We start from the raw sequence: 13742 nt of genomic DNA, 5'->3' as shown, positions 1-13742 counted from the left end.
TATCTAGTAGATATGATAAACTTTTTTGAACTCTGTTGTTGAATTGTCCCAGAAACTATCATACACCAGATAGAATTTGAACTTTAAGAGAAAATAACTGATTTTGTTTTTGGAAAATAATTATGGCAGCAGTGGGATTTGAACCCACGCCTCCGAAGAGACTGGAGCCTAAATCCAGCACCTTAGACCGCTCGGCCATGCTACCACACTTAAAGGTAAGTCATAGTTTCTCACAGTCTGGAATCTATAACTAGAATTACAGAAAATGTTGTTGTTGTAGTAAAGAAATACGTAAAAATATGTTTTATGTTAAGCATTTTAGATGCTCTTAACATAAGTGAGAATTTTTTTTTAAAGAATATTGGTTGCCATGCAATCTAGATGAGAAATGGTTAATTTTTAATTAATTTGCATTTTAGTCGAGTTTACCACTTTGAAACCAATCACTGACATTTTCTTTGAAAAATTTATATGGCAGCTTTGGGAAGTTAGCAAAGAAAGAAATTAGCTGTTATAACAATGTGATGATGAACACTTTTTTTCTAATTGAATTGCATTATTGTGGAAATAACAATGAAAACCTCAACCTCTAACAATATATATCAATAATAAATATGGCTGCAGTGGGATTTGAACCCACGCCTCCGAAGAGACTGGAGCCTTAATCCAGCGCCTTAGACCGCTCGGCCATGCTACCTCATGGGTGCAGTGTTCATGTGGCTCAAAGATCTATCAAATGATTATTTAAATGTGTTTTGTTCACTTTATATGAAGTAAAAAAACATATTGAGATTTATTAGAGCATTCACATATGGTTAGGGTTAGGTACGTGATACTGGTGCTTGGGTTTCTGGTGGTCATTGCAATATTAGGGACATCTTAATGCTCACAATTCTGACACTTGCTAGGTTAGCCTTCTAACTTTCAACATCGAGCCCCTAACTCTAACACTGAACATACCTGCAGCCTATCCTTAATTCTTTTCCTTCCAATGCCTAACTCCAAAACCTCTTAGTATCTTACCATGACCCTTCCTATCTGCAGCATAACCTTAAACATACTCCTATAGTTCCAAACTCTTAACCTCCCTTCTTAGTGCCTAACCATTACCCCACCCCCTGCCATTGAACCATAACATCCCCTACACATAGGACAGAGTTCCAAAATCAGTCGTTTTACCAGTGCTTGGGATTCTGCTATCAGTTTCCTGACTTGCAGCTTACCGAATGCCAGGATGCCCAATGCATCCAATTGTAATCACTTCAAGTTAATTTTTATGTCTGTACAGTCTTTAGAAATATTTTTGAAAAGTATCTAGTAGATATGATAAACTTTTTTGAACTCTGTTGTTGAATTGTCCCAGCAACTATCATACACCAGATAGAATTTGAACTTTAAGAGAAAATAACTGATTTTGTTTTTGGAAAATAATTATGGCAGCAGTGGGATTTGAACCCACGCCTCCGGAGAGACTGGAGCCTAAATCCAGCGCCTTAGACCGCTCGGCCATGCTACCACACTTAAAGGTAACTCATAGTTTCTCACAGTCTGGAATCTAGAACTAGAAATTACAGAAAATGTTGTTGTTGTAGTAAAGAAATACGTAAAAATCTGTTTTATGTTAAGCATTTTAGATGCTCTTAACATAAGTGAGAATTTTTTTTTAAAGAATATTGGTTGCCATGCAATCTAGATGAGAAATGGTTAATTTTTAATTAATTTGCATTTTAGTCGAGTTTACCACTTTGAAACCAATCACTGACATTTTCTTTGAAAAATTTATATGGCAGCTTTGGGAAGTTAGCAAAGAAAGAAATTAGCTGTTATAACAATGTGATGATGAACACTTATTTTTTAATTGAATTGCATTATTGTGGAAAGAACAATGAAAACATCAACCTCTAACAATATATATCAATAATAAATATGGCAGCAGTGGGATTTGAACCCACGCCTCCAAAGAGACTGGAGCCTTAATCCAGCGCCTTAGACCGCTTAAAATCAGTCGTTTTACCAGTGTTTGGGATTCTGCTATCAGTTTCCTGACTTGCAGCTTCCCGAATGCCAGGATGCCCAATGCATCCAATTGTAATCACTTCAAGTTAATTTTTATGTCTCTACAGTCCTTAGAAATATTTTTGAAAAGTATCTAGTAGATATGATAAACTTTTTTGAACTCTGTTGTTGAATTGTCCCAGCAACTACCAGATAGAATTTGAACTTTAAGAGAAAATAACTGATTTTGTGTTTGGAAAATAATTATGGCAGCAGTGGGATTTGAACCCACGCCTCCGAAGAGACTGGAGCCTTAATCCAGCACCTTAGACCGCTCGGCCATGCTACCTCATGGGTGCAGTGTTCATGTGGCTCAAAGATCTATCAAATGATTATTTAAATGTGTTTTGTTCACTTTATATGAAGTAAAAAAAATATTGAGATTTATTAGAGCATTCACATATGGTTAGGGTTAGGTACGTGATACTGGTGCTTGGGTTTCTGGTGGTCATTGCAATATTAGGGACATCTCAATGCTCACAATTCTGACACTTGCTAGGTTAGCCTTCTAACTTTCAACATCGAGCCCCTAACTCTAACACTGAACATACCTGCAGCCTATCCTTAATTCTTTTCCTTCCAATGCCTAACTCCAAAATCTCTTAGTATCTTACCATGACCCTTCCTATCTGCAGCATAACCTTAAACATACTCCTATAGTTCCAAACTCTTAACCTCCCTTCTTAGTGCCTAACCATTACCCCACCCCCTGCCATTGAACCATAACATCCCCTACACATAGGACAGAGTTCCAAAATCAGTCGTTTTACCAGTGTTTGGGATTCTGCTATCAGTTTCCTGACTTGCAGCTTCCCGAATGCCAGGATGCCCAATGCATCCAATTGTAATCACTTCAAGTTAATTTTTATGTCTCTACAGTCTTTAGAAATATTTTTGAAAAGTATCTAGTAGATATGATAAACTTTTTTGAACTCTGTTGTTGAATTGTCCCAGCAACTATCATACACCAGATAGAATTTGAACTTTAAGAGAAAATAACTGATTTTGTTTTTGGAAAATAATTATGACAGCAGTGGGATTTGAACCCACGCCTCCGAAGAGACTGGAGCCTAAATCCAGCGCCTTAGACCGCTCGGCCATGCTACCACACTTAAAAGTAAGTCATAGTTTCTCACAGTCTGGAATCTAGAACTAGAATTACAGAAAATGTTGTTGTTGTAGTAAAGAAATACGTAAAAATATGTTTTATGTTAAGCATTTTAGATGCTCTTAACATAAGTGAGAATTTTTTTTTAAAGAATATTGGTTGCCATGCAATCTAGATGAGAAATGGTTAATTTTTAATTAATTTGCATTTTAGTCGAGTTTACCACTTTGAAACCAATCACTGACATTTTCTTTGAAAAATTTATATGGCAGCTTTGGGAAGTTAGCAAAGAAAGAAATTAGCTGTTATAACAATGTGATGATGAACACTTTTTTTCTAATTGAATTGCATTATTGTGGAAATAACAATGAAAACATCAACCTCTAACAATATATATCAATAATAAATATGGCAGCAGTGGGATTTGAACCCACGCCTCCGAAGAGACTGGAGCCTTAATCCAGCGCCTTAGACCGCTCGGCCATGCTACCTCATGGGTGCAGTGTTCATGTGGCTCAAAGATCTATCAAATGATTATTTAAATGTGTTTTGTTCACTTTATATGAAGTAAAAAAACATATTGAGATTTATTAGAGCATTCACATATGGTTAGGGTTAGGTACGTGATACTGGTGCTTGGGTTTCTGGTGGTCATTGCAATATTAGGGACATCTTAATGCTCACAATTCTGACACTTGCTAGGTTAGCCTTCTAACTTTCAACATCGAGCCCCTAACTCTAACACTGAACATACCTGCAGCCTATCCTTAATTCTTTTCCTTCCAATTCCTAACTCCAAAACCTCTTAGTATCTTACCATGACCCTTCCTATCTGCAGCATAACCTTAAACATACTCCTATAGTTCCAAACTCTTAACCTCCCTTCTTAGTGCCTAACCATTACCCCACCCCCTGCCATTGAACCATAACATCCCCTACACATAGGACAGAGTTCCAAAATCAGTCGTTTTACCAGTGTTTGGGATTCTGCTATCAGTTTCCTGACTTGCAGCTTACCGAATGCCAGGATGCCCAATGCATCCAATTGTAATCACTTCAAGTTAATTTTTATGTCTCTACAGTCTTTAGAAATATTTTTGAAAAGTATCTAGTAGATATGATAAACTTTTTTGAACTCTGTTGTTGAATTGTCCCAGCAACTATCATACACCAGATAGAATTTGAAATTTAAGAGAAAATAACTGATTTTGTTTTTGGAAAATAATTATGGCAGCAGTGGGATTTGAACCCACGCCTCCGAAGAGACTGGAGCCTAAATCCAGCGCCTTAGACCGCTCGGCCATACTACCACACTTAAAGGTAACTCATAGTTTCTCACAGTCTGGAATCTAGAACTAGAAATTACAGAAAATGTTGTTGTTGTAGTAAAGAAATACGTAAAAATCTGTTTTATGTTAAGCATTTTAGATGCTCTTAACATAAGTGAGAATTTTTTTTTAAGGAATATTGGTTGCCATGCAATCTAGATGAGAAATGGTTAATTTTTAATTAATTTGCATTTTAGTCGAGTTTACCACTTTGAAACCAATCACTGACATTTTCTTTGAAAAATTTATATGGCAGCTTTGGGAAGTTAGCAAAGAAAGAAATTAGCTGTTATAACAATGTGATGATGAACACTTATTTTTTAATTGAATTGCATTATTGTGGAAAGAACAATGAAAACATCAACCTCTAACAATATATATCAATAATAAATATGGCAGCAGTGGGATTTGAACCCACGCCTCCAAAGAGACTGGAGCCTTAATCCAGCACCTTAGACCGCTTAAAATCAGTCGTTTTACCAGTGTTTGGGATTCTGCTATCAGTTTCCTGACTTGCAGCTTCCCGAATGCCAGGATGCCCAATGCATCCAATTGTAATCACTTCAAGTTAATTTTTATGTCTCTACAGTCCTTAGAAATATTTTTGAAAAGTATCTAGTAGATATGATAAACTTTTTTGAACTCTGTTGTTGAATTGTCCCAGCAACTACCAGATAGAATTTGAACTTTAAGAGAAAATAACTGATATTGTGTTTGGAAAATAATTATGGCAGCAGTGGGATTTGAACCCACGCCTGCGAAGAGACTGGAGCCTAACTCCAGCGCCTTAGACCGCTCGGCCATGCTACCACACTTAAAGGTATTATATATCAATAATAAATATGGCAGCAGTGGGATTTGAACCCACGCCTCCGAAGAGACTGGAGCCTTAATCCAGCACCTTAGACCGCTCGGCCATGCTACCTCATGGGTGCAGTATTCATGTGGCTCAAAGATCTATCAAATTATTATTTAAATGTGTTTTGTTCACTTTATATGAAGTAAAAAAACATATTGAGATTTATTAGAGCATTCACATATGGTTAGGGTTAGGTACGTGATACTGGTGCTTGGGTTTCTGGTGGTCATTGCAATATTAGGGACATCTCAATGCTCACAATTCTGACACTTGCTAGGTTAGCCTTCTAACTTTCAACATCGAGCCCCTAACTCTAACACTGAACATACCTGCAGCCTATCCTTAATTCTTTTCCTTCCAATGCCTAACTCCAAAATCTCTTAGTATCTTACCATGACCCTTCCTATCTGCAGCATAACCTTAAAAATACTCCTATAGTTCCAAACTCTTAACCTCCCTTCTTAGTGCCTAACCATTACCCCACCCCCTGCCATTGAACCATAACATCCCCTACACATAGGACAGAGTTCCAAAATCAGTCGTTTTACCAGTGTTTGGGATTCTGCTATCAGTTTCCTGACTTGCAGCTTACCGAATGCCAGGATGCCCAATGCATCCAATTGTAATCACTTCAAGTTAATTTTTATGTCTCTACAGTCTTTAGAAATATTTTTGAAAAGTATCTAGTAGATATGATAAACTTTTTTGAACTCTGTTGTTGAATTGTCCCAGCAACTATCATACACCAGATAGAATTTGAAATTTAAGAGAAAATAACTGATTTTGTTTTTGGAAAATAATTAGCTGTTATAACAATGTGATGATGAACACTTATTTTTTAATTGAATTGCATTATTGTGGAAAGAACAATGAAAACATCAACCTCTAACAATATATATCAATAATAAATATGGCAGCAGTGGGATTTGAACCCACGCCTCCAAAGAGACTGGAGCCTTAATCCAGCGCCTTAGACCGCTTAAAATCAGTCGTTTTACCAGTGTTTGGGATTCTGCTATCAGTTTCCTGACTTGCAGCTTCCCGAATGCCAGGATGCCCAATGCATCCAATTGTAATCACTTCAAGTTAATTTTTATGTCTCTACAGTCCTTAGAAATATTTTTGAAAAGTATCTAGTAGATATGATAAACTTTTTTGAACTCTGTTGTTGAATTGTCCCAGCAACTACCAGATAGAATTTGAACTTTAAGAGAAAATAACTGATTTTGTGTTTGGAAAATAATTATGGCAGCAGTGGGATTTGAACCCACGCCTCCGAAGAGACTGGAGCCTTAATCCAGCGCCTTAGACCACTCGGCCATGCTACCTCATGGGTGCAGTGTTCATGTGGCTCAAAGATCTATCAAATGATTATTTAAATGTGTTTTGTTCACTTTATATGAAGTAAAAAAACATATTGAGATTTATTAGAGCATTCACATATGGTTAGGGTTAGGTACGTGATACTGGTGCTTGGGTTTCTGGTGGTCATTGCAATATTAGGGACATCTCAATGCCCACAATTCTGACACTTGCTAGGTTAGCCTTCTAACTTTCAACATCGAGCCCCTAACTCTAACACTGAACATACCTGCAGCCTATCCTTAATTCTTTTCCTTCCAATGCCTAACCCCAAAACCTCTTAGTATCTTACCATGACCTTTCCTATCTGCAGCATAACCTTAAACATACTCCTATAGTTCCAAACTCTTAACCTCCCTTCTTAGTGCCTAACCATTACCCCACCCCCTGCCATTGAACCATAACATCCCCTACACATAGGACAGAGTTCCAAAATCAGTCGTTTTACCAGTGTTTGGGATTCTGCTATCAGTTTCCTGACTTGCATCTTCCCGAATGCCAGGATGCCCAATGCATCCAATTGTAATCACTTCAAGTTAATTTTTATGTCTCTACAGTCTTTAGAAATATTTTTGAAAAGTATTTAGTAGATATTATAAGCTTTTTTGAACTCTGTTGTTGAATTGTCCCAGCAACTATCATACACCAGATAGAATTTGAACTTTAAGAGAAAATAACTGATTTTGTTTTTGGAAAATAATTACGGCAGCAGTGGGATTTGAACCCACTCCTCCGAAGAGACTGGAGCCTAAATCCAGCGCCTTAGACCGCTCGGCCATGCTACCACACTTAAAGGTAACTCATAGTTTCTCACAGTCTGGAATCTAGAACTAGAATTACAGAAAATGTTGTTGTTGTAGTAAAGAAATACGTAAAAATCTGTTTTATGTTAAGCATTTTAGATGCTCTTAACATCAGTAAGAAAAGATTTTTTTTTAAAGAATATTGGTTGCCATGCAATCTAGATGAGAAATGGTTAACTTTTAATTAATTTGCATTTTAGTCGAGTTTACCACTTTGAAACCAATCACTGACATTTTCTTTGAAAAATTTATATGGCAGCTTTGGGAAGTTAGCAAAGAAAGAAATTAGCTGTTATAACAATGTGACGATGAACACTTATTTTTTAATTGAATTGCATTATTGTGGAAAGAACAATGAAAACATCAACCTCTAACAATATATATAAATTATAAATATGGCAGCAGTGGGATTTGAACCCACGCCTCCGAAGAGACTGGAGCCTTAATCCAGCGCCTTAGACCGCTCGGCCATGCTACCTCATGGGTGCAGTGTTCATGTGGCTCAAAGATCTATCAAATGATTATTTAAATGTGTTTTGTTCACTTTATATGAAGTAAAAAAACATATTGAGATTTATTAGAGCATTCACATATGGTTAGGGTTAGATACGTGATACTGGTGCTTGGGTTTCTGGTGGTCATTGCAATATTAGGGACATCTCAATGCTCACAATTCTGACACTTGCTAGGTTAGCCTTCTAACTTTCAACATCGAGCCCCTAACTCTAACACTGAACATACCTGCAGCCTATCCTTAATTCTTTTCCTTCCAATGCCTAACCCCAAAACCTCTTAGTATCTTACCATGACCCTTCCTATCTGCAGCATAACCTTAAACATACTCCTATAGTTCCAAACTCTTAACCTCCCTTCTTAGTGCCTAACCATTACCCCACCCCCTGCCATTGAACCATAACATCCCCTACACATAGGACAGAGTTCCAAAATCAGTCGTTTTACCAGTGTTTGGGATTCTGCTATCAGTTTCCTGACTTGCAGCTTCCCGAATGCCAGGATGCCCAATGCATCCAATTGTAATCACTTCAAGTTAATTTTTATGTCTCTACAGTCTTTAGAAATATTTTTGAAAAGTATCTAGTAGATATGATAAACTTTTTTGAACTCTGTTGTTGAATTGTCCCAGCAACTATCATACACCAGATAGAATTTGAACTTTAAGAGAAAATAACTGATTTTGTTTTTGGAAAATAATTATGGCAGCAGTGGGATTTGAACCCACGCCTCCGAAGAGACTGGAGCCTAAATCCAGCGCCTTAGACCGCTCGGCCATGCTACCACACTTAAAGGTAATTCATAGTTTCTCACAGTCTGGAATCTAGAACTAGAAATTACAGAAAATGTTGTTGTTGTAGTAAAGAAATATGTAAAAATCTTTTTTATGTTAAGCATTTTAGATGCTCTTAACATAAGTGAGAATTTTTATTTAAAGAATATTGGTTGCCATGCAATCTAGATGAGAAATGGTTAATTTTTAATTAATTTGCATTTTAGTCGAGTTTACCACTTTGAAACCAATCACTGACATTTTCTTTGAAAAATTTACATGGCAGCTTTGGGAAGTTAGCAAAGAAAGAAATTAGCTGTTATAACAATGTGATGATGAACACTTATTTTTTAATTGAATTGCATTATTGTGGAAAGAACAATGAAAACATCAACCTCTAACAATATATATCAATAATAAATATGGCAGCAGTGGGATTTGAACCCACGCCTCCGAAGAGACTGGAGCCTTAATCCAGCGCCTTAGACCGCTCGGCCATGCTACCTCATGGGTGCAGTGTTCATGTGGCTCAAAGATCTATCAAATGTTTATTTAAATGTGTTTTGTTCACTTTATATGAAGTAAAAAAACATATTGAGATTTATTAGAGCATTCACATATGGTTAGGGTTAGGTACGTGATACTGGTGCTTGGGTTTCTGGTGGTCATTGCAATATTAGGGACATCTCAATGCTCACAATTCTGACACTTGCTAGGTTAGCCTTCTAACTTTCAACATCGAGCCCCTAACTCTAACACTGAACATACCTGCAGCCTATCCTTAATTCTTTTCCTTCCAATGCCTAACTCCAAAACCTCTTAGTATCTTACCATGACCCTTCCTATCTGCAGCATAACCTTAAACATACTCCTATAGTTCCAAACTCTTAACCTCCCTTCTAAGTGCCTAACCATTACCCCACCCCCTGCCATTGAACCATAACATCCCCTACACATAGGACAGAGTTCCAAAATCAGTCGTTTTACCAGTGTTTGGGATTCTGCTATCAGTTGCCTGACTTGCAGCTTCCCGAATGCCAGGATGCCCAATGCATCCAATTGTAATCACTTCAAGTTAATTTTTAAGTCTCTACAGTCTTTAGAAATATTTTTGAAAAGTATCTAGTAGATATGATAAACTTTTTTGAACTCTGTTGTTGAATTGTCCCAGCAACTATCATACACCAGATAGAATTTGAACTTTAAGAGAAAATAACTGATTTTGTTTTTGGAAAATAATTATGGCAGCAGTGGGATTTGAACCCACGCCTCCGAAGAGACTGGAGCCTAAATCCAGCGCCTTAGACCGCTCGGCCATGCTACCACACTTAAAGGTAAGTCATAGTTTCTCACAGTCTGGAATCTAGAACTAGAATTACAGAAAATGTTGTTGTTGTAGTAAAGAAATATGTAAAAATATGTTTTATGTTAAGCATTTTAGATGCTCTTAACATAAGTGAGAATTTTTTTTTAAAGAATATTGGTTGCCATGCAATCTAGATGAGAAATGGTTAATTTTTAATTAATTTGCATTTTAGTCGAGTTTACCACTTTGAAACCAATCACTGACATTTTCTTTGAAAAATTTATATGACAGCTTTGGGAAGTTAGCAAAGAAAGAAATTAGCTGTTATAACAATGTGATGATGAACACTTTTTTTCTAATTGAATTGCATTATTGTGGAAATAACAATGAAAACATCAACCTCTAACAATATATATCAATAATAAATATGGCAGCAGTGGGATTTGAACCCACGCCTCCGAAGAGACTGGAGCCTTAATCCAGCGCCTTAGACCGCTCGGCCATGCTACCTCATGGGTGCAGTGTTCATGTGGCTCAAAGATCTATCAAATGATTATTTAAATGTGTTTTGTTCACTTTATATGAAGTAAAAAAACATATTGAGATTTATTAGAGCATTCACATATGGTTAGGGTTAGGTACGTGATACTGGTGCTTGGGTTTCTGGTGGTCATTGCAATATTAGGGACATCTTAATGCTCACAATTCTGACACTTGCTAGGTTAGCCTTCTAACTTTCAACATCGAGCCCCTAACTCTAACACTGAACATACCTGCAGCCTATCCTTAATTCTTTTCCTTCCAATTCCTAACTCCAAAACCTCTTAGTATCTTACCATGACCCTTCCTATCTGCAGCATAACCTTAAACATACTCCTATAGTTCCAAACTCTTAACCTCCCTTCTTAGTGCCTAACCATTACCCCACCCCCTGCCATTGAACCATAACATCCCCTACACATAGGACAGAGTTCCAAAATCAGTCGTTTTACCAGTGTTTGGGATTCTGCTATCAGTTTCCTGACTTGCAGCTTACCGAATGCCAGGATGCCCAATGCATCCAATTGTAATCACTTCAAGTTAATTTTTATGTCTCTACAGTCTTTAGAAATATTTTTGAAAAGTATCTAGTAGATATGATAAACTTTTTTGAACTCTGTTGTTGAATTGTCCCAGCAACTATCATACACCAGATAGAATTTGAAATTTAAGAGAAAATAACTGATTTTGTTTTTGGAAAATAATTATGGCAGCAGTGGGATTTGAACCCACGCCTCCGAAGAGACTGGAGCCTAAATCCAGCGCCTTAGACCGCTCGGCCATACTACCACACTTAAAGGTAACTCATAGTTTCTCACAGTCTGGAATCTAGAACTAGAAATTACAGAAAATGTTGTTGTTGTTGTAGTAAAGAAATACGTAAAAATCTGTTTTATGTTAAGCATTTTAGATGCTCTTAACATAAGTGAGAATTTTTTTTTAAGGAATATTGGTTGCCATGCAATCTAGATGAGAAATGGTTAATTTTTAATTAATTTGCATTTTAGTCGAGTTTACCACTTTGAAACCAATCACTGACATTTTCTTTGAAAAATTTATATGGCAGCTTTGGGAAGTTAGCAAAGAAAGAAATTAGCTGTTATAACAATGTGATGATGAACACTTATTTTTTAATTGAATTGCATTATTGTGGAAAGAACAATGAAAACATCAACCTCTAACAATATATATCAATAATAAATATGGCAGCAGTGGGATTTGAACCCACGCCTCCAAAGAGACTGGAGCCTTAATCCAGCACCTTAGACCGCTTAAAATCAGTCGTTTTACCAGTGTTTGGGATTCTGCTATCAGTTTCCTGACTTGCAGCTTCCCGAATGCCAGGATGCCCAATGCATCCAATTGTAATCACTTCAAGTTAATTTTTATGTCTCTACAGTCCTTAGAAATATTTTTGAAAAGTATCTAGTAGATATGATAAACTTTTTTGAACTCTGTTGTTGAATTGTCCCAGCAACTACCAGATAGAATTTGAACTTTAAGAGAAAATAACTGATATTGTGTTTGGAAAATAATTATGGCAGCAGTGGGATTTGAACCCACGCCTGCGAAGAGACTGGAGCCTAACTCCAGCGCCTTAGACCGCTCGGCCATGCTACCACACTTAAAGGTATTATATATCAATAATAAATATGGCAGCAGTGGGATTTGAACCCACGCCTCCGAAGAGACTGGAGCCTTAATCCAGCACCTTAGACCGCTCGGCCATGCTACCTCATGGGTGCAGTATTCATGTGGCTCAAAGATCTATCAAATTATTATTTAAATGTGTTTTGTTCACTTTATATGAAGTAAAAAAACATATTGAGATTTATTAGAGCATTCACATATGGTTAGGGTTAGGTACGTGATACTGGTGCTTGGGTTTCTGGTGGTCATTGCAATATTAGGGACATCTCAATGCTCACAATTCTGACACTTGCTAGGTTAGCCTTCTAACTTTCAACATCGAGCCCCTAACTCTAACACTGAACATACCTGCAGCCTATCCTTAATTCTTTTCCTTCCAATGCCTAACTCCAAAATCTCTTAGTATCTTACCATGACCCTTCCTATCTGCAGCATAACCTTAAAAATACTCCTATAGTTCCAAACTCTTAACCTCCCTTCTTAGTGCCTAACCATTACCCCACCCCCTGCCATTGAACCATAACATCCCCTACACATAGGACAGAGTTCCAAAATCAGTCGTTTTACCAGTGTTTGGGATTCTGCTATCAGTTTCCTGACTTGCAGCTTACCGAATGCCAGGATGCCCAATGCATCCAATTGTAATCACTTCAAGTTAATTTTTATGTCTCTACAGTCTTTAGAAATATTTTTGAAAAGTATCTAGTAGATATGATAAACTTTTTTGAACTCTGTTGTTGAATTGTCCCAGCAACTATCATACACCAGATAGAATTTGAAATTTAAGAGAAAATAACTGATTTTGTTTTTGGAAAATAATTAGCTGTTATAACAATGTGATGATGAACACTTATTTTTTAATTGAATTGCATTATTGTGGAAAGAACAATGAAAACATCAACCTCTAACAATATATATCAATAATAAATATGGCAGCAGTGGGATTTGAACCCACGCCTCCAAAGAGACTGGAGCCTTAATCCAGCGCCTTAGACCGCTTAAAATCAGTCGTTTTACCAGTGTTTGGGATTCTGCTATCAGTTTCCTGACTTGCAGCTTCCCGAATGCCAGGATGCCCAATGCATCCAATTGTAATCACTTCAAGTTAATTTTTATGTCTCTACAGTCCTTAGAAATATTTTTGAAAAGTATCTAGTAGATATGATAAACTTTTTTGAACTCTGTTGTTGAATTGTCCCAGCAACTACCAGATAGAATTTGAACTTTAAGAGAAAATAACTGATTTTGTGTTTGGAAAATAATTATGGCAGCAGTGGGATTTGAACCCACGCCTCCGAAGAGACTGGAGCCTTAATCCAGCGCCTTAGACCACTCGGCCATGCTACCTCATGGGTGCAGTGTTCATGTGGCTCAAAGATCTATCAAATGATTATTTAAATGTGTTTTGTTCACTTTATATGAAGTAAAAAAACATATTGAGATTTA

General features: G+C 36.9%; 16 non-coding genes across 16 annotated transcripts; all 16 read right to left on the bottom strand.

Moving 5' to 3' along the window:
- Positions 1-123: 123 nt before the first annotated feature.
- Positions 124-205, bottom strand: TRNAL-UAG (transfer RNA leucine (anticodon UAG)). Its single transcript has one exon. It is a non-coding gene; the product is annotated as a tRNA-Leu (tRNA).
- Positions 206-1434: 1229 nt separating this feature from the next.
- On the bottom strand, positions 1435-1516 carry TRNAL-UAG (transfer RNA leucine (anticodon UAG)). Its single transcript has one exon. It is a non-coding gene; the product is annotated as a tRNA-Leu (tRNA).
- Positions 1517-2262: 746 nt separating this feature from the next.
- Positions 2263-2344, bottom strand: TRNAL-AAG (transfer RNA leucine (anticodon AAG)). The gene has a single exon. It is a non-coding gene; the product is annotated as a tRNA-Leu (tRNA).
- Positions 2345-3080: 736 nt separating this feature from the next.
- On the bottom strand, positions 3081-3162 carry TRNAL-UAG (transfer RNA leucine (anticodon UAG)). Its single transcript has one exon. It is a non-coding gene; the product is annotated as a tRNA-Leu (tRNA).
- A 410-nt stretch (positions 3163-3572) lies between these two features.
- TRNAL-AAG (transfer RNA leucine (anticodon AAG)) lies at positions 3573-3654 on the bottom strand. Its single transcript has one exon. It is a non-coding gene; the product is annotated as a tRNA-Leu (tRNA).
- A 737-nt stretch (positions 3655-4391) lies between these two features.
- TRNAL-UAG (transfer RNA leucine (anticodon UAG)) lies at positions 4392-4473 on the bottom strand. Its single transcript has one exon. It is a non-coding gene; the product is annotated as a tRNA-Leu (tRNA).
- Positions 4474-5334: 861 nt separating this feature from the next.
- On the bottom strand, positions 5335-5416 carry TRNAL-AAG (transfer RNA leucine (anticodon AAG)). The gene has a single exon. It is a non-coding gene; the product is annotated as a tRNA-Leu (tRNA).
- Positions 5417-6596: 1180 nt separating this feature from the next.
- Positions 6597-6678, bottom strand: TRNAL-AAG (transfer RNA leucine (anticodon AAG)). The gene has a single exon. It is a non-coding gene; the product is annotated as a tRNA-Leu (tRNA).
- A 1233-nt stretch (positions 6679-7911) lies between these two features.
- On the bottom strand, positions 7912-7993 carry TRNAL-AAG (transfer RNA leucine (anticodon AAG)). Its single transcript has one exon. It is a non-coding gene; the product is annotated as a tRNA-Leu (tRNA).
- A 737-nt stretch (positions 7994-8730) lies between these two features.
- On the bottom strand, positions 8731-8812 carry TRNAL-UAG (transfer RNA leucine (anticodon UAG)). The gene has a single exon. It is a non-coding gene; the product is annotated as a tRNA-Leu (tRNA).
- Positions 8813-9223: 411 nt separating this feature from the next.
- On the bottom strand, positions 9224-9305 carry TRNAL-AAG (transfer RNA leucine (anticodon AAG)). The gene has a single exon. It is a non-coding gene; the product is annotated as a tRNA-Leu (tRNA).
- A 737-nt stretch (positions 9306-10042) lies between these two features.
- TRNAL-UAG (transfer RNA leucine (anticodon UAG)) lies at positions 10043-10124 on the bottom strand. Its single transcript has one exon. It is a non-coding gene; the product is annotated as a tRNA-Leu (tRNA).
- A 410-nt stretch (positions 10125-10534) lies between these two features.
- Positions 10535-10616, bottom strand: TRNAL-AAG (transfer RNA leucine (anticodon AAG)). The gene has a single exon. It is a non-coding gene; the product is annotated as a tRNA-Leu (tRNA).
- Positions 10617-11353: 737 nt separating this feature from the next.
- TRNAL-UAG (transfer RNA leucine (anticodon UAG)) lies at positions 11354-11435 on the bottom strand. Its single transcript has one exon. It is a non-coding gene; the product is annotated as a tRNA-Leu (tRNA).
- An 864-nt stretch (positions 11436-12299) lies between these two features.
- On the bottom strand, positions 12300-12381 carry TRNAL-AAG (transfer RNA leucine (anticodon AAG)). The gene has a single exon. It is a non-coding gene; the product is annotated as a tRNA-Leu (tRNA).
- A 1180-nt stretch (positions 12382-13561) lies between these two features.
- On the bottom strand, positions 13562-13643 carry TRNAL-AAG (transfer RNA leucine (anticodon AAG)). Its single transcript has one exon. It is a non-coding gene; the product is annotated as a tRNA-Leu (tRNA).
- Positions 13644-13742: the final 99 nt, after the last annotated feature.

Source organism: Crinia signifera, unplaced genomic scaffold (assembly GCF_055691185.1).
Source record: "Crinia signifera unplaced genomic scaffold, ASM5569118v1 HAP2_SCAFFOLD_130, whole genome shotgun sequence".
NCBI classification, from domain to species: Eukaryota; Metazoa; Chordata; class Amphibia; order Anura; family Myobatrachidae; genus Crinia; species Crinia signifera.
Note: the sequence above shows the minus strand (reverse complement) of the source record. Positions and strands in the feature narration are given on the sequence as shown.